This window comes from Ornithorhynchus anatinus, chromosome 4 (assembly GCF_004115215.2).
Source record: "Ornithorhynchus anatinus isolate Pmale09 chromosome 4, mOrnAna1.pri.v4, whole genome shotgun sequence".
NCBI lineage: Eukaryota > Metazoa > Chordata > Mammalia > Monotremata > Ornithorhynchidae > Ornithorhynchus > Ornithorhynchus anatinus.
This window is the reverse complement of record NC_041731.1, coordinates 90,537,218-90,559,410: the sequence shown is the minus strand read 5'-3', so window position 1 is coordinate 90,559,410 and position 22,193 is coordinate 90,537,218. Positions and strand designations below refer to the sequence as shown.

Below are 22,193 nucleotides of genomic sequence, written 5' to 3'. Positions count from 1 at the left end.
CCATTTTATATATGAAGTACAGGGAAGATAAATGACTTGCTCAAGGTCACATGGCAGATAAGTGGCAGAGCCAGGATTAGAGTCCCAGGCCTGTACTCTATCCACTTGGCCACACGGCTTCTCTAAGGAAGATTCAATTCCTTTGCTCCTTCCTACTTTAACTGTGAGCCCCACATAGGACTTGATTATCTTATTATATCTGCCCCAGAACTTAACAGATATCACTGTTAGTAATTGAAGTAGTAAAACCAACAGACCTATCTTTTTTCCTTTCTCACTTCTGCTCTTCATCCCTCTTCCACCCCAGCCTAGACTGACAAGGTCATCACAGGGCTTTTGTTGAGACAAGATGTGACACCTGGATTCAATCACCTACCAGTTCAAGGCTTGTTATCTTCTGTGGAGCATCAACAGAGAAGCAGTGTGGATAAGTGGAAAAAACAGAGGATGAGGGCAGGAGACATGGGTTCTAATCCTCCTAATTCTGCCACTTACTTGCTATGAGGACTTGGGATGTAATTTCTCTCTGCTTCAGTTTCCTTTTCTGTACAGTGGTGTAATACTTGCTTTCCCTCCCTATCTTAGACTCTGAGAGACTATGTTTGAAGTGATTGTAGTATATTTACCCCAGTGATTTACCCCAGCACAGTATTTAGAACATAGGCATTGCTAAACAAATGCCCAAAATATTAATATTGTGTCCTATACTCTACTCTAGATTGCAGTAATAATATATCTATATTAAATAATAATATGCTACAATACTTCCTGTAGCCCCAAAATGTTCTTCTCTTATGGTTAAAGTATGCCAATACCACCACCTTATAATAAATATTGACATATATTGTGGCCTAACATTAATATTTAAATACATTTAATACTTTAAACAGTTTGAAATAAACTTTTAAACTGTCTTCTAACTCCAACTGATATTCTTGTCCTTCCCTATTTGCTCCTATCATTTTCCTCTAATGATGAACCCTAAATCGATATACCAGCATTATACAATTCCAAGCCTTTCAACATCTTGCAATATTTGTTGAAATCTTTTATGGAAAGCAACAGGAGCAGAACACAACCCTAGGGGTAGCCTTGTAAATAAAACGAGCAAAATGGTGTAATGAATGCACACAACAGCTTACTGAATTCTTCCAGTGGTGTCTGCCAAAGTTACCAGTAAATGGAAAATATACCTTCCATTTTACAAAAAAAAAAACACCAAAAAAACTACAAATGGGAAAATACTTCCTATTAATATATTAAGTTCTTAGTAATCATCCCTTTTGTCTACCTCATTAATGAATACATTGTTTCCATAAGTCTGTTTTCTCTTATCTATTATTCCTTGCAATTCTAATTTGCTCAATTTCTCCATAATTTTTCCATAAAGTTGATAATGCACAATCAGAATTTTTTAAGATTACTTTTATAGTTGAGACTTACTTTCCCCGTTTCTTCAAATACCTCCTGAAATCTCTAACATTTAAACCACATTTGTCTGGCATGTTTTGCATTCTTTTAATTAAAACAAGAGCTAAATAGGTTTGTAATTCCCTAATTGCCATATGATTCCTCATAACAACTATAAATTCTATCTTTAAATTATACTGCATAACAAATATCGTTGGAATATTATTTCTGGTATGTGAGATGAGTATTATCTCTTAATAGTCATATAGTTTTAGTTTAATTTTAATCTGACAAATATATTTTCCTGTACATCTATATTAAACTATCCTTCAGCTCCATTTAAAATTAGGCCTTTGTGCTAATCTGGTTTGTTTCCATTTACTATTATACTTGCTACTATGGTGTCCACCTATTCAAATTAGTACAGGTCTTTATGGGCAGGGAATGTGTCTACTAATTCCATTGTATTGCATTCTTCCAAGCTGTTAGTACAGTGTTCTGCACATAGAATCCACTCGATAAATACCACTGGTTGATTGATTGAATACTCCGTTTAACTCTCTTCTGATAGTGTAATTGAATTTTAAAGATGGTATTTCTTACATTTTCTCACATTGATATTATAATTTGATTTTACAGTTCTGCGAAGATTTGCCTGCTCAATTTCCTCCCTTTCTTTAACCTTTGAACTGTTTTAATAATAATAAATGTGGTATTTTTTAAGTATTTACTACATGCTGAGCACTATGCTAAACACTGGAGTTAGTTCAATACAATCAGATCCGGCTCAGTTCCTCTCCCACATGGGGCTCTCACAGGATAAGAGAGAAGGAGAATTAATATTTAACCCTTATTTTACAGATGAGGAAGTTGAAGCACAGAGAAGTTAAAGGAGTTGCCCAAGGTCACATAGCTGGCTTGCTTAGAACCCAAGTCTCCAGACTACCAGTCTTGTACTCTGTCCATTAGGCTACACTACTATAAAGAGATTAAAGCCCATTTTAACTTATTATCATCTGGTAGCCTTAAAAAATGACAAATCTGCAATATGTTAGTATGTGATGCTGTTTATTGGAATCATACTCTAATTTTTAAAATAAATCCTACATATAGACACATTAAAATACTAATTCATAATATTCTTTTATTGTTACATGTATTCATCCCTATTTGGCAGGGATTGTCACTCTTTATTGTACTGGTACTTTCCCAAGCACTTAGTGCAGTGCTCTGCATACAGTAAGCGCTTCCTAAATATGATTGAATGAATGAATATTTGAGCATGTAACTATACCATTATGCTTTTTTGTCATGGTCTTCAAAGCACTTACATCCTTTTGGACAATTTGGGGGATCTTGGGAATGCATTAATGAACTTTGAATTGTTCACTGGTAAATTTCCACTGCTGTTCATTCTGGCTCATCCTCTATAACATTTCCTATATCTGACCCTATCTTCTCCATCTGAACATCTACCACCCAGGTTGAACCTCTTGTCAGATCAGGACCCTGTCTAAATCCTACCTGCATATTCTCTCCCAGTGTTTAATACATGTTTTGCACACTTGCCTAACTATATCGGCCTTTTCTCTGTTGTTCTTGCTCCCAGCCTCCCCAAGCTGCTGCACAAAGCATCTTCTTGAAATATCATTTGACAGACACTTCCTAACACCTCAAAAACTTGCAACGGCTATTCAACGCCTTCCTCTGCATCAAGGTAGAAACTGCTAAATATCTTCATTCCCCAGCATCTTAACGTTAAGGTATCTGGATGTCTTGAAACCTGTTTTTCAATATATTAATTGTATTATTGGTTAAAGTTTGAAATCTATTACACGGGTGTTATTCCTGCATTAGGCACCTTACGTGGTTGTTAGTCAGTCGATAAACCAATAGTATTTATTGAGTGGCTACTGGGTTCCTTGTTCCCTCCTACCTCACCTTGCTGCTATCCTACTATAACACACACACTTCGCTCCATTAATGCCAATCTACTCACTGTACCTCAATCTTATCTTAGCTCATCAATGACATCTTGCCCACGTCCTGCCTCTGGGTTGGAGTGGCCCCTTCCCTCCCCCATATCTAGCAGACAATTATTCTTCCCATCTTTAGAGCCTTATTGAAGGCACATCTCCTCCAAGTGGCCTTCCTTGACTAAGCTCTCAATTTCTCTTCTCCCACTCCTTTTAGAATCACCCTGATATGCTCCCTTTATTCAGCCCTCCTTCAGCCCCAAAACACTTCCATTCATATTTGTCATTCATTTATTTACATTAATGTCTTTCTTCCCCTCTAGACTGTAAGCTCACAGTGAGCAGGGAATGTGTCTACCAACTCCTATATGTTGCATTCTCCCAGGTGCTGAATACATTACTCTGCACACAATAAGCACTCAATAAATACAATTGATTGATTGCAAAGTACTGTATTAGGTGCTAGGGAGAGTACAACAGAGTTAGTAGGAATTGTCTTAGAAAACATGGAATTTACAATATAGTAGGGGAGATGATCACTCAAATATATTACAGGTAGAAGGAAGCAATAAAGTAAATATATGTACAAAATGCAGTGCTTAGTTGTTGCAGAAGTGTTAAAGTTACTTTTGGGTGAGAAAAGGGTATGAAGGTGAGAAGTCAATCATGGAAGGCCTCCTGAAGGAGAGGTGACCTCTCTTTCTACTGCCCACCCCATACACTCTGCTCATCTGCCACTCACCTCCTCACTGTCCCCCGTTCACGCCTATCCCGCCGTCGACCTCTGGCCCACATCCTCCCACTGTCCTGGAATGCCCTCCCTCCTCACCTCCACCAAACTAACTCTCTTCTCTTCTCCAAAGCTCTACTGAGAGCTCACCTCCTCCAGGAGGCCTTCCCAGACTGAGCCCTCTCCTTTCCCTCTGCTCCCCTTCTCTTCCCCTCCCTCCTCACCCTCTGCTCCTCCCCATTCCCCTCCCCTCAGCACTGTGCTTATTTGTATATATTATTTATTACGCTATTTATTTTGTTAATGAGGTGTACATTCCCTTGATTCTATTTATCTTGATGATGTTGTCTTGTTTTTGTTTTGTTCTGTTTTGCTTTGCTGTCTGTCTTCCCTATTTAGACTGTGAACCCATCACTGGGCTGGGATTTTCTCTATCTGTTGCTGATTGTACATTCCAACCGCTTAGTATAGTGCTCTGCACATAGTAAGCATGCAATAAATACTAGTGAATGAATGAATAAGGACGATTAAGATGAGGAGAGCAGTGGCTTACTGGGTGTGAAAGGGAGGGAGCTCTAGACTGTAAATTCACTGTGGGCAGGAAACGTTCTGTTTATTGTTATGTTTTACACTCCTTGGTGCTTAGTACAGTGCTCTGCATATAGTAAGTGCCCAATAAAATACAGTTGACTGACTGATAGAAGTGAGGGAATGAGCTAGGGGTTGGTGGTGAGAAAGGAGAACAAGGCAAAGTGAGTAAATTGTCAGTAGATGAAAGAAGCAATGGGCTGGAATATAGTGAAGGTGAAGTGAGAATAATTTGGAGTGAGTAAGAGCTTTAGAGTGTATTAAAGCTAATTGGGAATTTTTGCTTGATGTTGAATATCTCCCTCCCCAGATTGCACCTTTTCCCTTTCTCCTCTTTCCCTAACTAACTACTCTGCTGACAAAATAATATGCAAACTCCTCCCAAGTCTTCCAGTCAGCTCCCTAGCCTCCTTTTATTTCACCATCTTCTTTCATCCTTCCAGCCATATCTTAAGAGATCTCTCATCAGTTCTTGCAATCTACCCTTTTGATCAATCACTGGCCTTAACTGAGCACTTACTTTGTGCAGAGCCAAGTAACTCTGACCCCAGTGCTTCACACCAAATAAAGTTTTTGGGCCTAATCCTTCCCTGAACTACTTACTCTCTGATGGCTCCTTATCCTCCATCCTAAAAAAAGCTTCCCATTACACCATCCAGCTATCATATCATCTCTCTCCTGACTTTCTTGTCCAAATTCCTCAAGTGGATATTTTACACTCCAATTCCCTCCTTGATCGTCGATTAACCAGCTTCCACTGCTTCCACTGCATAGAAACTGCTTTCTTTAGGTCACCAACCACCTCCTCACCAAATCTATTATATTTTTTGCAACTTTATTCTCTTTGACCTCTTGGTTTCTTCTGACATTGTGGCCCACCCATTATAAGTAGCCTTGTATTTTGTGACACAGTCCTCTTATGGACTTTGTCCTCCCTCTTTGGCTGCCCCATCTTGGTCACTTTGCTGACTCTTCCTCTACCTTCCACCCCTCTGGGAGTCCTTCAGAGTTTGTTCTGGTTCTCTTCTCATTTCAACCTATATACTTACTCATTTGGGGAGCTCATCTACATTCACATCTTCAACAATTACCTCTACATGGATGACTTCCAAATCCACATCTCCAGCCCAGACCGCTCTCCTGCTCCTCAATCTTGTATCTCCTTCATTCAATCATTCAGTCATATTTATTGAGCACTTATTGTGTGTAGAGCACTGTACTAAGCACTTGGAAAGTACAATTCAGCAACAAAGACAGACAATCCCTGCCCACAGCAGTCTCACAGTCTAGAAGGGGGCAGCCAGACATCAAAACAAGTAAACTGGCATCAATAGCATCAATATAAATAAATAGAATCATGGATATATACACATCATTAATAAAATAAATAAAATTATAAATATGTACATATATACCCACAAGTGCTATGGGGCAGGGAAGGGGATAGAGCAGAGGGAGCAAATGGAGGATAAACCTCCAAAACATTTCTATATGGATGCCTTGCGGTCATCTCAATCTCAGCATTACCAAAACTGATCTCAAGCAATCAATCAATCACTTCTTTTTATTGAGTCCTTATTGTTTGTAGAACATTGTATTAAGTGCTTGGGAGAGTACAGTGAAACAAAGTTCGTAGACACATTCCCTGCCCACCGCTTAGAGACTACAGGAAAAAGGCTTTAATAAAAATAAATAAATTTCTTCATTTGTTCTTTGAAACTCTTTCCTGCCTTGATTTTCCCATCACTACTGACAATGCCACCATCCTCCCAATCTCACATGCTTGACTCCTCTCATTTTCAGCTCCCATAATTAGTCAGTCTTCAATTCCTGTCAGTTAGTACTTCACAACACCTCTAGAATTAGCCCCTCTTCTTTATCCAAACTGTCAAGATGCTGGTCCAAGCACTTGTCATATCCCCACTCAGTTACTGCATCAAACTCCTCACATATCTCCCTGCCTCCAGTTTCCCCTCCTCAAGTCTATATTTCATTATGCTACCTGAATTATTTTTCTAAAACATCATTTTGTGCACATCCCTCACTCTTTGAAGACCTTCAGTGGTTGCCCACTCATATTTGCATAAAAAAAGAAGCTCTGAACCATTGATTTTGAGGCACTCTTTCAGCTCTCTCTCACTTCCCTATCTATCTTCACTTCTATATCACTCCACTCTTAAACTTCACTCCTCTCAAGCCAGCCAATCACGGGGTCCCTTTCTCACCTCTCTTGCCTCCAAACTCCTTTTCACACTCTCTTTTCTTCCTGAAACTTACTTGCTTCTCCTCATATCCTGCAGAACACAGCTCTCCCTCTCCTCATATTCTGCCTTTAGACAGGAAACATGGCTACCAACTTTGTAATCTTGTACTCTCCCAAACATTTAGTACAGTGCTCTGCACAAAATAAGTGCTCAATCAATCAACCAACCAAAGGCATTTATTGAGCACTTACTATGTGCCAAGCACTTGAGAGAGTGCTTGAGAGAGTACAAGATAATTAGCAGACACCTTCCCGCCCATAATACAATTGCTTTATTGATTGATTGAAACTCCCTTTCCCCTCATTTCCAGGAGACTGCTGCTCTCCCCATCTTCAAAAGACTTCAAAATCACATCTCCTCCAGAAGGCTTTCCCAGGTTAATTTCTCCTTTCCCCTCCCAGTTTGCCCCAGTATTCATCCTTCTACCCTCTTCATCACACCTGAAGCTCTTACATACATATCTTCAAATTTTATTGCTTCTCCCTACTTGTAATTTATTTTAACACCTGTCTCACCCACTAGACTGTAAGCACCTAAAGAGAAGTCATGTCTACTATCTCTTTTTTATTGTACTTTCTCAAGTGCTCAGTACCTTGTTCTGCACCCAGTAAGTGTTCAATAAATACGACTGAATGAATGAATTGAATGAGTTAGTGTGAGGGCGACGGTGGCCATTTGCCCTACCTGCACTACCCGGAGGAGTACAGGTTGCCAGCTGGGCACGTGTCCACTGTTGCCAGAGGGAGAGCAGATGTCGGGGAGTTTCGTCTTTTCTGGGATACAGGTGGGTGACCTTGGTGGTGGGAGGATAAAGGGTTTGGTCTCTTAATACAGTGCTTTGCATGCAGTAAGCACTCAATAAATAAGATTGAATGAATGAATGGAAAGTCTGGGGTGTGGGACAGCGCTGGGTCTGGGATGCGGGCGGGAATGAGTGAATGGGTGACTGAAGCACTCATTTACCTCGCCTCCTCATTCATTCATTCAATCGCATTTATTGAGCACTTACTGTGTGCAGAACACTGTACTAAGCGCTTAGAAAGTACCCTCCTACCTCACCTCATTGCTCTTCCACTACAACCCAGCCCATATGCTTCACTCCTCTAACGCCAACCTACTCACTGTACCTCGATCTTATCTATCACTACCGACTCCTTGTCCATGACTTGCTTCTGGCCTGGAACTCCCTTTCTCTTCATATCTGACAATTACTCTCCTCTCCTTCAAAGCCTTATTGAAGGTACATCTCCTCCATGAGGCCTTCCCTGACTAACCCCTCATTTTCCTCTTCTCTCATGTCCTTCTGCGGCACTTTTACTCTTGGATTTGCACCTTTATTCACCCTTTCCTCAGTATTACAGAATTTATGTACAAATCTATAATTTGGTTATTTTTATTTATGTCTGTCTCCCTGTCTAGACTCTAAGCTCAGTCTGGACAGGGAACACGCTTACCCACTCTGTTATATTGTGACTCCCAAGTGCTTAGTACAGGGCTCTGCACACTGTAAGCACTCAATAAATACAATTGGTTAAATGACAGCAGATGCATGCACTACCCAGAGAGGTTGGGCTGCCACTGCCTTGAGGCTGACATCCCCTGCTCCCTTCTCCTCAGACATTAGAACTCTGGTTCCAGCCCCCTTCATCTCCTTCTCTCCTGTCCTACTTGTTCTGGAGAACAGTGGTGGAAGGATCTTGGCCTGACTCTTCCCAGTGCTTCCCTTCCCTTCCTGCTTCCCAGCACTAGCTCTGTAGTGGCGGGGAGCCACGTTCTATCCCCCTGTGCTCTGGAGTTTGGCAGAGGTCCAAACCTGTCACCGTACCTCCATTGAGCACTCAAATCATGGACCCTGGTCACAGGAGTGGCCTTGAACCCAAGAGGTGGGTCCCTAGGGTGCCCTATTAGGAGGAGCGGAGGCTGATGGTGGTGACTACTGACTGGCCGCTGGAGTGGGTTGTTGGGCCAGCAATCAACAGAAGGTGTCAGAGGATATGGGCAGGTTTTCCTGTCCTGAGGAGTGAATATGTTAATGCCAAAGGATTAAAGGCTAGATTTGGAGGCAAGATGCATTCAGTTCTTGGTGCTTATTGTAGACAGGGGAACATGTGTACTAATTCTGTTATATTGTACTCTCCCAAGAGTTTAGCTGAGTGCACAAAGAAAGCACTCAGTGAATACCATTGATTGATTGATTGATTGACTTGTGGCCATGTGCTGGGACCTCTCAGGACGGAATGGGAATAAGGTGCTTTGACTGAAATGAGCTCTTAGTCAAGGGGTTTTTATGCTACCTTCCTCTGGGGACTGATAGCCCTTAGTTTAGTGGTATGCATAGAGTAAGGGATCATTTAATACTATTGATTGACTGATAGTAGCCATGGAAGGTTTTTGAGGAGTTTTTGAGGTTTTTGAGGAGTGTGAAGTCATGTGCAGAATGAGGTTTTAGGAAAATGATCTAGGCAGAAGGTTAAAGTATGGACTGGAGAGGGGACATAGTGGAGGCGGAGGGAATTCTGCAAATAGGGTGAAGCAGTCAGGACATGACAAGTATGCAAGGGGAATTTTGGGGACACCTGTGCTTAGGTGATATGAAAGTGCTGTGGGGGGAGAAGAGTTGAGGGCTACAAGATGGGGACAGAAGATAAATTAAATTAATCAGGAGAAGACCTCTGGAGGTTATGTGACTTCAGAAGACTTCAGAGTCACTTACCTCTCCCATTTGCACATTTAATGTCACAAAATCCTATATGTTCTATCATCACAACATCCCTAGAATCTACCCTTTTCTCTCCATCCAAAATGCTAGCACATTAATCCAAGAATTCCTCATTTCCCCACCTTGACTATTGCATCGGTCCCTATACTGACTTTTCTGACTACTCTCTACCTTCTCCAGTCCATAATTCATCTGCTGTCTGGATCCTTTTTCTGAAAAACCTTTCAGTATATATCTTCCCATTCCTCAAAAACATGGAATGTGTTGCCCATCCATCTCCCTATCAAACAGAAACTCCTAACATTAGCTTTATGGCACTCACTCAGCCCTCTCCCCCTGATCTTAATGTCACAGATCTACTTCAATCCAATATGCCCACTTTGCTCCTCTAATGCCAACTTTCTCCCTGAACCTCGATCTTATCTGTCCTACTACTGACCACTCGCCCACATCCTCCTGTGATCTGGTACTCCTTTCTTCTTCATAAATGACAGTTTGCTATTCTCTCCTCATTCAAAATCTTCCTAGTCAAAATTGTTTCTAGAAGGTTTCCCTAAGTCCTCATTTCCCCTACCTCCCTCCCCTCTGCGACCTACGACCTCAGCTATGTACCCGCTAAAGCATGTTGATACTTAGCTCAGCACCACAGTACTTGTGTAATTATTCTTGTATTCTACTCTACCATTTTCCCTATCTCTAAACTATTTAACAACTATCTCCCTCTGTAGAATGTAAGCTCCTTGTGGGTAGGAATTAAGTTTACTAACTTTGTTATATTGTATCTACTAACTTGGTTATATTGTACTTTCCCAAGTGCTTTCTACAGTGCTCTGCACATAGTAAGTGCTCAAAAATACCTTTGATTGATTAATTTAGAAGGACTTTGAGGATGAAAGCGCTATGATATGTCAGCTATGACAGGGAGTTCCAAACACTGGGGATAGGATCAGCAGGAGGTTGGGAGTGGAAGAGATAAGAAAGGAGAACAGTGAGTAGAAACAAAAACTGTGAGTTGGACCTAGTTGGAGAAAAAATGTGGATAAATAAGGAGAGAACTATTTGAGTACATTCAAATCATTGTTAGTAATGGACAACCATTGGAGGTTTTTGAGGAAATGAAAGAAATGGAATAAATATAATTTGGAAAAATGATCCTGGCATCAGAGAGAAGTGTAGATTATAATGAGGAGGGACTGGGAGATCAGCAAGAACACTGTTGCAGCAGTCAAATCAGTATATGACAACTCAATGAATCAGTGAATCATTGGGTAGATAAGTTCCTGCCCACAAGGACCTTACCCACGTGATGGCCACCAGTGCCTTCTGCTGGCACAATAATATAGGGAAAATTGTACAAAGATTTTAAACTGTGATGAAAATGTCTAGAGAGTTATCTGTCCTTTTCTGTAACAGGCATTTTTTTTTTAGTCCCTTAGGTCAATAGTGGCCAAAGCTTTACACTCCATCTAAAAGGAGATTCTTTGAAAGAACAATTTTAAAATGAAATCATGCAAGACTACCAAGTTTTCCAAGTTTCAAATCCCAAACCAAAACATTCTCTCAAGAAAGTCACACTTAGCGTGCAGTGCCTTCTGGCAGTTCCTGAAGGTTGCATTTTTAATCTGCTCGATAGGGCTGAAAATGTCTCCTCTTCCACAGCATGTATTTATGGCTACATTTGTTTTAGTAAGTTTCAAAGATATCTAATTATCAATGCAATATGGGAGCAGCTTACTCTACAAACTTCAATATACATGGTAACGTTTGCCACAAGTAGGCCCAGGGATAAGGTTGTCCCTGCATGTTCTCCAACTACTTATGTACATATCTGTAAACTATTCATTTATATTAATGCCTGTCACCCCTCTAGACTGTGAGCTTCCTGTGGGCAGGGAACATGTCTACCAACTCTGATGTATCATTCTCTTCCTAGTCCTCAGTAGAGTGCTCTGCGCACAGTAAGAGGTCATTGAATATGAGCGATAGACCTCATCTGTCAAATGGGGATTAAGACTGTGAGCCTCATGTGGGACGACCTGATTACCCTGTACCTACCCTAGCACTTAGAACAGTTCTCGGCACATAGCAAGCACTTAACAAATACCAACATCATCATAATTATTACTATTATTGATGGTTTGTTCCTCCATCTCTGCCGAGACCCTGAGCCTACCTTGTGTATATGTGTTGCGTTTTAATGTTTCAGAACTCCTGATGTGTCTGCCTCCAATACCATATCCCTGCTTGAACTCTTAGCCTGTGAGCCTCTCAAGGAAGAGGTACCATGTCTAATTCCTATCTGTGTATTCTCTCCCCGTGTTTAGTACAGTGCTCAGCATACAGTAAATGCTTAATAAGTACCCTTTCTACTATCAACTGTGGTATTTGTTAAGAGCTTACCATGTTCCAGAACCTGAACTAAGTGCTGGGGTGGATACAGGCATATTGGGTAGGATGTAGTCGTGTCCTACATGGGGTTCACAGTCTCATTCAGTAAAAGTAACCATTCATTCAATAGTATTTACTGAGTGCTTACTATGGCAGAGCACTGTACTATAATACTGCTATGCTACTACGGTATACTACAGTATACTACAGTATACCACAAGAATACTACTGCTATTCCTGCTGTTACTACTATTATCACTACTATTATAATTCTTTTAACAAGAATTTATTTCATAGTCTCTGGTTTTTCATTCATTCATTCAATAGTATTTACTGAGCGCTTACTAATAATAGTAAGTATGATATTTGTTAAGCGCTTACTATGTGCCGAGCACTGTTCTAAGCACTGGGATGGATACAAAGTGATCAGGTTGTCCCACGTGGGGCTCATAGTTTGAATCCCTATTTTACAGATGAGGTAATGGAGGCACAGAGAAGTTAAGTGGCTCACCCAAAGTCACACAGCAGACAAGTGGCAGAGCTGGGATTAGAACCCATGTCCTCTGACTCCCAAGCCCGGGCTCTTTCCACTAAGCCATGGTGCTTCCCATGCTGCTTCCCGCGGCTTACTATGTGCAGAGCACTGTACTAAGTGCTTGTAATGTACGATTTGAGTAACAGATAGAGACAATCCCTGCCCAATGACGGGTTCACAGTCCAAATGGGAAATAATGATGGCATTTTTTAAGCGCTTACTATGTGCAAAACACTGTTCTAAGCGCTGGGGTAGATACAGAGTGATCAGGTTGTCCCACATAGGGCTCACAGTCTTCATCCCCATTTTACAGATGAGGTAACTGGGGCACAGAGAAGTTAAGTGACTTGCCCAAAGTCACACAGCTGGCAAGCAGCTGAGCAGGGATTTGAACCCCTGACCGCTGACTCCCAAGCCCAGGCTCTTTCAACTGAGCCACGCTGCTTCTCTAATAATAAGGGCATTTGTTAAGTACTTACTATGTTCCAAGCACTGTTCTAAGTTCTGGGGGGGGGGGGGGCAAACAAGGTAATTAGGTTGTCCCACATGGGATGAGGGAACTGAGGCCCGGAGAAGTGAAGTGACTTACCCAAAGTCACACAGTTGACAAGTGGTGGGCCAGGATTCGAACCCATGACCTCTGACACCCAAGCCTGGGCTCTTTCCACTGAGCCACGCTGCATCTGGTTTTCCAGATGACTATCAGGGAATCAGTGCAGTCTAGGTGACTTGGCACGTGCCTGGGAGTCTGAGAACTTAGGTTCCAATTTCCTGTCTGCCCGTCGCCAGCTTGTGACCCTGGGCAAATTATGCAACCTCAGTTGCCTCATCTATAAAATAGAGATAATACTGCCTGTTTCTTCCAACCTCACAGAGATGTGAGGACAAAATGGGATAAGTAACATAAAAATACTTTGAAAATAGAAATTCGGTACAAATCTAAGGCATTATTACTCTACGATAACACTGGGAGAAGAACACTACTTGGTTGTGTTTGGCCAGGCAAGGGAAAGGAGAGAATTGGTGCTATTTTCCGGAGAGATTCAGGCCAAAAATTGGACAGGAATTACTTGGATAAATTACACAGGTAATTCAGGCCAAATTTTCCCCCAAATAAGCCCTTTTTTATTTTCCTCCAGGCATGGGCTGATGACTTAGGGAGTGGGAATGGCAATGGGTTCACATGTCTTTGGGGAACAGACACAACGAGAAGATCTAAGTGAAGTTCCAAATGCTTGACATTTATGGGAGAGACATAGTGTATTTATAGGTTGGTTTAAAGCTTCTAGAAATGCAAATGAAAAGCAAAGAGGGTCAGTAGTATTTAAAGGATGCTGGGCTGATTATGTGAGGAAGGTTGAGAACCAGCAAGTCTATTGGAAAGAGCACGGGCCTGGCAATCAGAGGACCTGGGTTCTAATTCTGCCTCCTCCATTTGCCTGCGGTGAGGCCTCGGGCAAGTCTCCTAACTTCTCTGTGCCCCAGTTTCCTTATCTGTAAAATGGGGATGAAATATCTGTTAACCCACCCCCTTAGATTATAAACCCCTTGTGGGACAAAGACTGTGTCCAACCTAATTTTATTATTTCTACCCTAGTACAGTGCTTGGCATATTGTAAGTACTTAAGTGTCATTAGCCCTCTTAATCACTTTACTGGAGACCCTCATAAGATGATGTTTTTCTTCTTCCTGGTAGTGACTGAATTCTTAGAGCAAGTCACATGTATTATTGCTAAGGTGGCCAATCATCCGGTTTAAAAGTGGACCACCTGGTTTTCAGCTGGCCTGCTGCCTGTTCAGAACAGTGGACTTTTCTGTGCATTTTTAAATCTGGGCACTGACCCTCCCTCCACCAAGACTTTTGCTGATCATTTCCATGGCTCGGACATGCCGCCAGGGTACCCGCTCACCTGGGAAGGGGATGCAAAGGACGTGGAAGACATTAGAAATTAGGGGTCCCTCTAGAGAAATATTTTAGGATTATACAAAGTCTGCAGCCTTCCAGAAAATGGCACCCATGATGTCATCACATTAAACTGCCTTCCAGACATGATGTGTGTGATGTCACGGGCCTCACCTTGTCCAATATCAGCAAATGCTACCAGTGGCCACCTTAAGTGTTGCCTATTCTGCCCAGGGAATCTTGCTATTCCTAACTGGAGTATTCATTCATTCATTTATTCAATAGTATTTATTGAGCGCTTACTATGTGCAGAGCACTGTATTAAGCGCTTGGGATGAACAAGTCGGCAACAGATAGAGACAGTCCCTGCCGTTTGACGGGCTTACAGTCTAATCGGGGGAGATGGACAGACAAGAACAATGGCAATAAATAGAGTCAAGGGGAAGAACATCTCGTAAAAACAATGGCAACTAAATAGAATCGAGGCGATGTACAATTCATTAACAAAATAAATAGGGTAATGAAAATATATACAGTTGAGCGGACGAGTACAGTGCTGTGGGGATGGGAAGGGAGAGGTGGAGGAGCAGAGGGAAAGGGGGAAAAAGAGGGTTTAGCTGCGGAGAGGTAAAGGGGGGGTGGCAGAGGGAGTAGAGGTAGAAGAGGAGCTCAGTCTGGGAAGGCCTCTTGGAGGAGGTGAGTTTTAAGTAGGGTTTTGAAGAGGGAAAGAGAATCAGTTTGGCAGAGGTGAGGAGGGGAGGGCATTCCAGGACCGCGGGAGGATGTGACCCAGGGGTCGACGGCGGGATAGGCGAGACCGAGGGACGGTGAGGAGGTGGGCGGCGGAGGAGTGGAGCATGCGGGGTGGGCGGTAGAAAGAGAGAAGGGAGGAGAGGTAGGAAGGGGCACGGTGATGGAGAGCCTTGAAGCCTAGAGTGAGGAGTTTTTGTTTGGAGTGGAGGTCGATAGGCAACCACTGGAGTTGTTTAAGAAGGGGAGTGACATGCCCAGATCGTTTCTGCAGGAAGATGATCCGGGCAGCGGAGTGAAGAATAGACTGGAGTGGGGCGAGAGAGGAGGAAGGGAGGTCAGAGAGAAGGCTGACATAGTAGTCTAGCTCATTGGATAGTTAGAGACTAAATGCAGTCACACCAGGACAAAAGGCTGTGGTAACTTTGCTCATACATGTAGGGAATTGTATCCATGGACCTAGAATTTCAATTCATATGAAGAAGCTGTGTCTGTCCTTGCGAAACAAAGCTGGATGTGTAAATAACAATTTCCTTGCAGGCATATGTGGTTTTTGGAGATAATTTTTTCCACTGAAAATATTGTTTCTGTTCATCACTTCTTGGGGAAAATATTCATCAATCATATTTTAAGTTGTATTTATTAAACATATATGGCGTGCAGAGCACTGTACTGTTGGGAAGAGCTGGTGGATAGGTTCCCTGCCCACAATAAGCTCCCAGTCTCTAGAGGGTAGTAATCTTTGCAGACCAATGAACGCATAAGCACTAATCACGAACCACTGGTCTCTCCTCACAGCTCGCCTTAGGAATTCTAAAACCAAAATACTGACCTGGTCAATAGCAACTGTCTTTGGCTTTTCCTATCTTTCCTATGCTTATCATCCAATCTGTGGCTTACCCAGATATTTTCAGAGTAGTTCCCAGTATATAGGCAGAGCATCAGAAGAGAAAAGAAGAGGTGAGCTATCACCAGCTATCACACGTATACAGTTATAGACATACCGGGCATCATGTCCAAGAAAGGTTGTTGGTATGATCCTAAACTGGTTTTTCCCTGGTGATAGGGCTCAGAGCCAACAAAGATTATTGCTTTCCAAGTCCTGTTTCATTACCTTGCATACAAGTCAGGCCACATAAGTGCTGTTAAGAAGCAGGCGGGAATCTGTGAGCTCTCTTCAGCCTGCTGTCAAGTTCACCTGGAATAGACAAAACCAATAACATGAAATTACAACATCTAGTTATGTAACTTTCATGACAGTGATTGAGGGCCAAGGGAGTCTGTATATCTAAATATTGTCCTTGGAGAGTGGATCCTTTGGGGTTTTGCTTCCTTTCTCTGTTTCACTAAGCCGAGATTTACTCACTCTTGGACTGTTTTTTAAGATCTGTTTGCTAGGCTCACTCATATGCGTTTTAGGTAAGAAATTCATTTGTATGTTTTTCTTGGTACAGGTGTCATCTTTGTTCCACACTCAACAAATGCAATGGAGAAGCACCGTGGCACAGTGGATAGACCATGGGCCCGGGAATCAGAAGGTCATGAATTCTAATCCTGACCCTGCCACTTGTCCCTTGGGAAAGTCACTTCACTTCTCTGTGCCTCAGTTACCTCATCTGTAAACTGGGGATTGAGACTGTGAGCCCCACGTTGGACAGGGACTGGTTCCCATTCTATTTCTTTATATCCACCCCAGTGCTTATTACAGTGCCTGACATACAGTAAGCAGTTAGCAAATACCATAATTATTATTATTATTATAAGAACAAAGTAACAATAGTAAAAAATCAACAGTATGAATTTAGTAAACTGGGACATTTTAGAAAATATGCAAAAATATCCTGGAACTGGACTTCTTCAAATAAATTGGTCTGCCTACCTTACACCAATCTCCAGAAGTTTCATCTGGGAGGCAGCATGTTCGATACTTGACCCAAAATACTGGGGTAGGTCATACGGTACAGGTCTGAGCTACCTAAATTATGTCTGACTGGATTATGTCCACCCCTGGGCACCCCATCTGATCTTTCTTCATTCAGTTTAACGGGTTAATTTGTAGCACAGTATTAGCCATGTCCTTTGATTGTTTCCTGCCAATATTAGCCACATCCTCTAATTTTTCCTTCCTCATCCTCATCACCCTTGCTACAAATGGTGGAAGTTGGAGACATCTACAACCACCCCAGCTCCTCGGGTGCAGAGACACAGAGTGGGACAGAGAGGAGGCTGCGTTTTGGGGGCAGGAGTGGAAGCCGGGCTCACCAGCGCAGGGAGTTTGCATTTCATTTATTTTGAAATGCATCTGTGTCCCCAGTGAACTGACCACTCATCTTGAAGTATTTCACCTGATTAAATGTGTCATAGTCCAAAGTGTGCCAATCCATTGTGGAACCCTGAGAGATTCATGCCCTCTCCCCCAGCCAACCATCTCCTGCTCTCATAATTGCTGGGAGAGAAAGAAAAGGCATGCAAGTTTGGGGTGGTGTCATGTCATGTCAACTGTGCTGAGTCAACGGGGACAATTGTATAGGCACACAGTGCAATTCAGTATTATTTTGAACTATAAATTAAAGTAAAGTTTTTACTACTGCTCTTCCTAGACTAGTATATATGTAAAGGATGAGTGAGGAGAAGAATTTTAGGCAGAAATGAAATCTATATTTATATATAGTTAATCTACTTTAAAACATATTCCCCATTTATACTTCCTATTGACTTCCAAACATTCTGGGAAAATAAAAAGGGATTATGTTGTTCCAGCCCCAAATGAAAGACATTGAAATAAACACATTTTTGATCATGACAAAACCTCATGTCTAAATTTGCATACCCTTCAGGTTTCATTTTCCCTTCATCCTTGAAAAATGAAAAATAAAGCAAGAGATTATTAAGTGAATTAATATTGAAAACTATGATTCATGTATTTCAGATTCCAGGTGCTTTTCTTGGAGCATATTAAAATGCATGACATGTGGGTGTTACTATTGCTTTAAGAAAGGTACTCTTATTATTATAAAAATAGCACTAGTGTCATGTGATGTTGCAGTTGCCATGGTTACTACAAATTTGTTATTTAATAGCAGAGCAAATAGATGCACAAACATGCTAATTATAACTGATACTAATTTATCTAAATGTGCCAAATGAATATGTATATATCTTTCCTGCATGAAAAAACCAGGGGTGTCTCCTTCCGAGACATTTTACAAGTTTGGGGAGCTTACACTGTACCTTGCACTGAAGTACGGCATGCATACAGAAAAGAACAGAAAAAATAGCGGCACGGGTGATTAATACATACATAAACACAGATACAGACAGCAGCTCTTTTCCATTTAAATAGTAAGAACACTTAGAACTAAAGATATTTAAAAATTGAATGAATCTCAGAACTTACTAAACTCATAAGGCTGCAAAATGCATTTATCTCATCTCCCTTCTGTTGGAAATGACTCAGATTTGTAGGGGGACTTTTGGCAGAAGATAGGATGGAGGGGACTCAAAGTATTAGCAGAGCATTCTTGTGGTCAAAAATGTGCATGTTAGCCGAATTGAATGTTCACTTAAAAAAATGCTTTCATTGCCATGGTTAAAAAGCCACTAAAGCCACATACACTGAATAGCATGAAAGCTTGAAAGCGTTGCCCAGACGTCTAATGAAAAGTCACCTTTGTGAGTGATTGTGAAGGGGAAAAGGTCTGCTGCTGATATTAGGTATCTGTAAAAGGACAATACCGGCATTGGGGGATTACGAACTTAGCCCATTACATCTCACACAACCTCGAGAGGTCCGTGACCCCTCCTGAGGGAGAGGACTAGAATAGGAGATTTGTGACAACATTCTGGTTCTTTCGTAGCTTTCTGATGAACGTGTGGAGAGAATCTATGCATCTCTAGGGTGTAACATCATAAGGTGGTCTTTTGCCCTAATCTTGTTATTTGAGAATGTCATCACTCTCATCTTGTCACTTAAAATAACGATTCCCTCTCCCTTAATGATACCTCGTTTTCTTCAACATAGAGGATATATGCAAGCGTTAAACTACCGGATACCCGTCATGTCTCCGGGAAACATTTTACAATATGTACCCTGCAGTCAGCCATTTATTTGCTTATGTCACGTTCTTTCGCTTTCACACCCAAAGCACATAGCAGTTGCTTGCTGTATTTCAGATGTTTCAGCATGTCAGTAATATTGACTGAAAAATCTCTATGCAGCTCACTGTCACCCAGTGATTGATATCAGCTGTAACAAGGTAAAATGTTATGGCATCATAATTCTATTTGATGCCAGGTAATCTTTGATCTCTTACTATCAATAGAAGATTATAATATATAGTTAGTGTGATAAATAATACCCTTTTCACTGATGGTGCAGAGAGAACAAGTTGCATTGTGAACTGTTACGATAACGTTTTAACGGTATAAATTTTATCAATTAAAGGCCAGCCTTGAAAATATAGATTGGTATTACTACCGTGGCAATTAGCACAGATTTCATTTCCAAGATGGAACGTGAGGCTGAATTCGTGAAAGATGACAGATTGGAAACCCTAGGACCAAAGACCCATACTTATGGCATGCTAGACAAAGTAAATAAATAGCCTCCGGAAGGAAGTATATTTGCTCAAGGCCAATTAGCTCGTCCAGATCACCATGGTGCCATTCATGCCTTCCAAGAAGTTCTGGCAATTTACCAAATGATTGGGATGTGGCAGAGTGTTTACATTTGCTTCGTGTGCCTATTTCAATCATTCTGGTGCCTTATGACCGGATCCCAGAGGATGAATACAATAGGCACTGTAGCTTAATTCTAAACGGAAACGGAAAGGTACTGCTACTGAATAACCGCAGATCAGTAGCAATGTATGTATTACTGCTATTATACCGATCAATTTCTTACGTTTTTGCTGCTACTTATGGTTCTCATATTTTCACTCTGCATTTTTTATCTGGCCAGTATTAATCCTAAACTGCAAAACATTGTTACTTCAGAGGAATGGATAATAGTGATGGATGTATTATTGCTATTATGCTAATAAATAGTTTATTATTTTGCTATTGATGATAGTCCTAATAAGTTTAGACTGTGAGCCCGTTATTGGGCAGGGATTGTCTCTGTTGCTGAATTGTACATTCGAAGTGCTTAGTACAGTGCTCTGCACATAGTAAGTGCTCAATAAATAGTATTGAATGAATTAATGAATGAATTTTCACCAAACATTTGTTACATGCCCAGTGTGGGCATAAATATAGAATGATATGGCCCTCAACGTTAAGGAACTCACACTGTACACTGTATAGATAAGACAAACATTACCGACTGGAAAAGAGAAACTGGGAAGAGAGAGGCCACTTAGCAAAACAGCAAATAGAGAAATTAACAAGCATTGATCAGTCAACCAATCAATCAATGGTATTTATTGAACACTTACTGCGTGCAGAGAACTGTACTAAGTTAAGGGCTCGTAGGTCTACCGCCTAAAATTGTAGGGGAGTGATCCCTGGGTGGGGCTCATGATGCCCAGGACATTCTGACTCTCAGCGCATGCTCTGTCTACTAGACCATACTGGGAGAGTTCAATGCAATAGAGTTAAGACACATTCCATGCCCTCATGGAGCTCACAGTCTAGAAGGGAAGACAGACATTTAAATAAATACATTATAGATGTGTATAAAAGTGCTGACAGGCTGACTGTGGGGTGAATATCAAGTGCTTAAAGGGCACAGATCCAAATGCATAGGGCATGCAGAAGGGAAAGGGAATTGAGGAAAAGAGAGCTTAATTGGGAAAGGCTTCTTGGAGATGTGATTTTAATAAGGCTTTGAAGTTGGGGGGAGATTAGTGGTCTGCCATATATGGAGAGGGAGGAAGTTCCAGACCCTTTCAGGGTCACAACTGGAGAGTTCCCAGTACTCTACCACTCTCAATCATGGGAGGGAGAGTCAAGCAGAGGTGTACCCATTCCATTTCTAGCTTGGCCAGTGGCTAGCGAGTAGAAGGCAATCTACTACACGTCAAGGCTCCCCTGTGCTGGGCAGCAGTGGCACAGGAGAAAGTCGAGGGTGGAGACAAGTTTACTGCATGGAAGGAGGCAGTGGTAAACCACTTCCTTATTATTACCAAGAAAATTCTATGGATCCACTACCAGAACAGTTGTAGATGGAAGTGGGGCTTTCTGGGACAGATGTGCCCATGGTGTCTCTATGGGTCGAAGATGACTCAATAGTATTTATTGAGCACTTACTATGTGCAGAGCACTGTACTAAGCGCTTGGGATGAACAAGTCGGCAACAGACTCGACAGCATAAGGCAAGACAAGGAAGTTGCAGGCCAGAGGGAGGGTGTGGACAAGAAGTCAGTAGTGAGATAGATGAGACTGAGCTACAGTCACTAAATTGGTCTTAGAGTAGAGTATGCAGACTGTGTAGTAGTAGGAAATGAGCAAAGTAAGGTAGGAAGGGGCGAGTTGATTGAGTGCTTTAAAGCCAATGACAAGGAGATTCTGTTTGATGAGATAGTTGGGCAAGCACTTAAAGCTCTTGAGGAATAGGGATGCTTGGACTCTTGGGAGGGAGTCATGGGGCTTGAGGAAGAGTGTTTTAGCATAGAGGATACATGAAAAAGTTGAAAGCAGTGAGGAAAAAGCCACTGAAATCTGAAAAGTTCATTCATTCATTCAATAGTATTTATTGAGCGCTTACTATGTGCAGAGCACTGTACTAAGCGCTTGGAATGAACAAGTCGGCAACAGATAGAGACAGTCCCTGCCGTTTGACGGGCTTACAGTCTAATCGGAGGAGACGGACAGACAAGAACAATGGCACTAAACAGCGTCAAGGGGAAGAACATCTCGTAAAAACAATGGCAACTAAATAGAATCAAGGCGATGTACATTTCATTAACAAAATAAATAGGATAATAAATA

The 22,193-nt window shown here is 41.7% G+C and overlaps 1 long non-coding RNA gene across 1 annotated transcript in view; it reads right to left on the bottom strand.

Moving 5' to 3' along the window:
* The window catches only part of LOC120638368, a 51,260-nt gene that overhangs the window by 6,000 nt on the left and 23,067 nt on the right, over positions 1-22,193 (bottom strand). Inside the window, exon 2 of the long non-coding RNA XR_005659998.1 lies at positions 16,378-16,461. This is a non-coding gene — a long non-coding RNA (uncharacterized LOC120638368). The remainder of the gene's footprint in view (positions 1-16,377; positions 16,462-22,193) is intronic.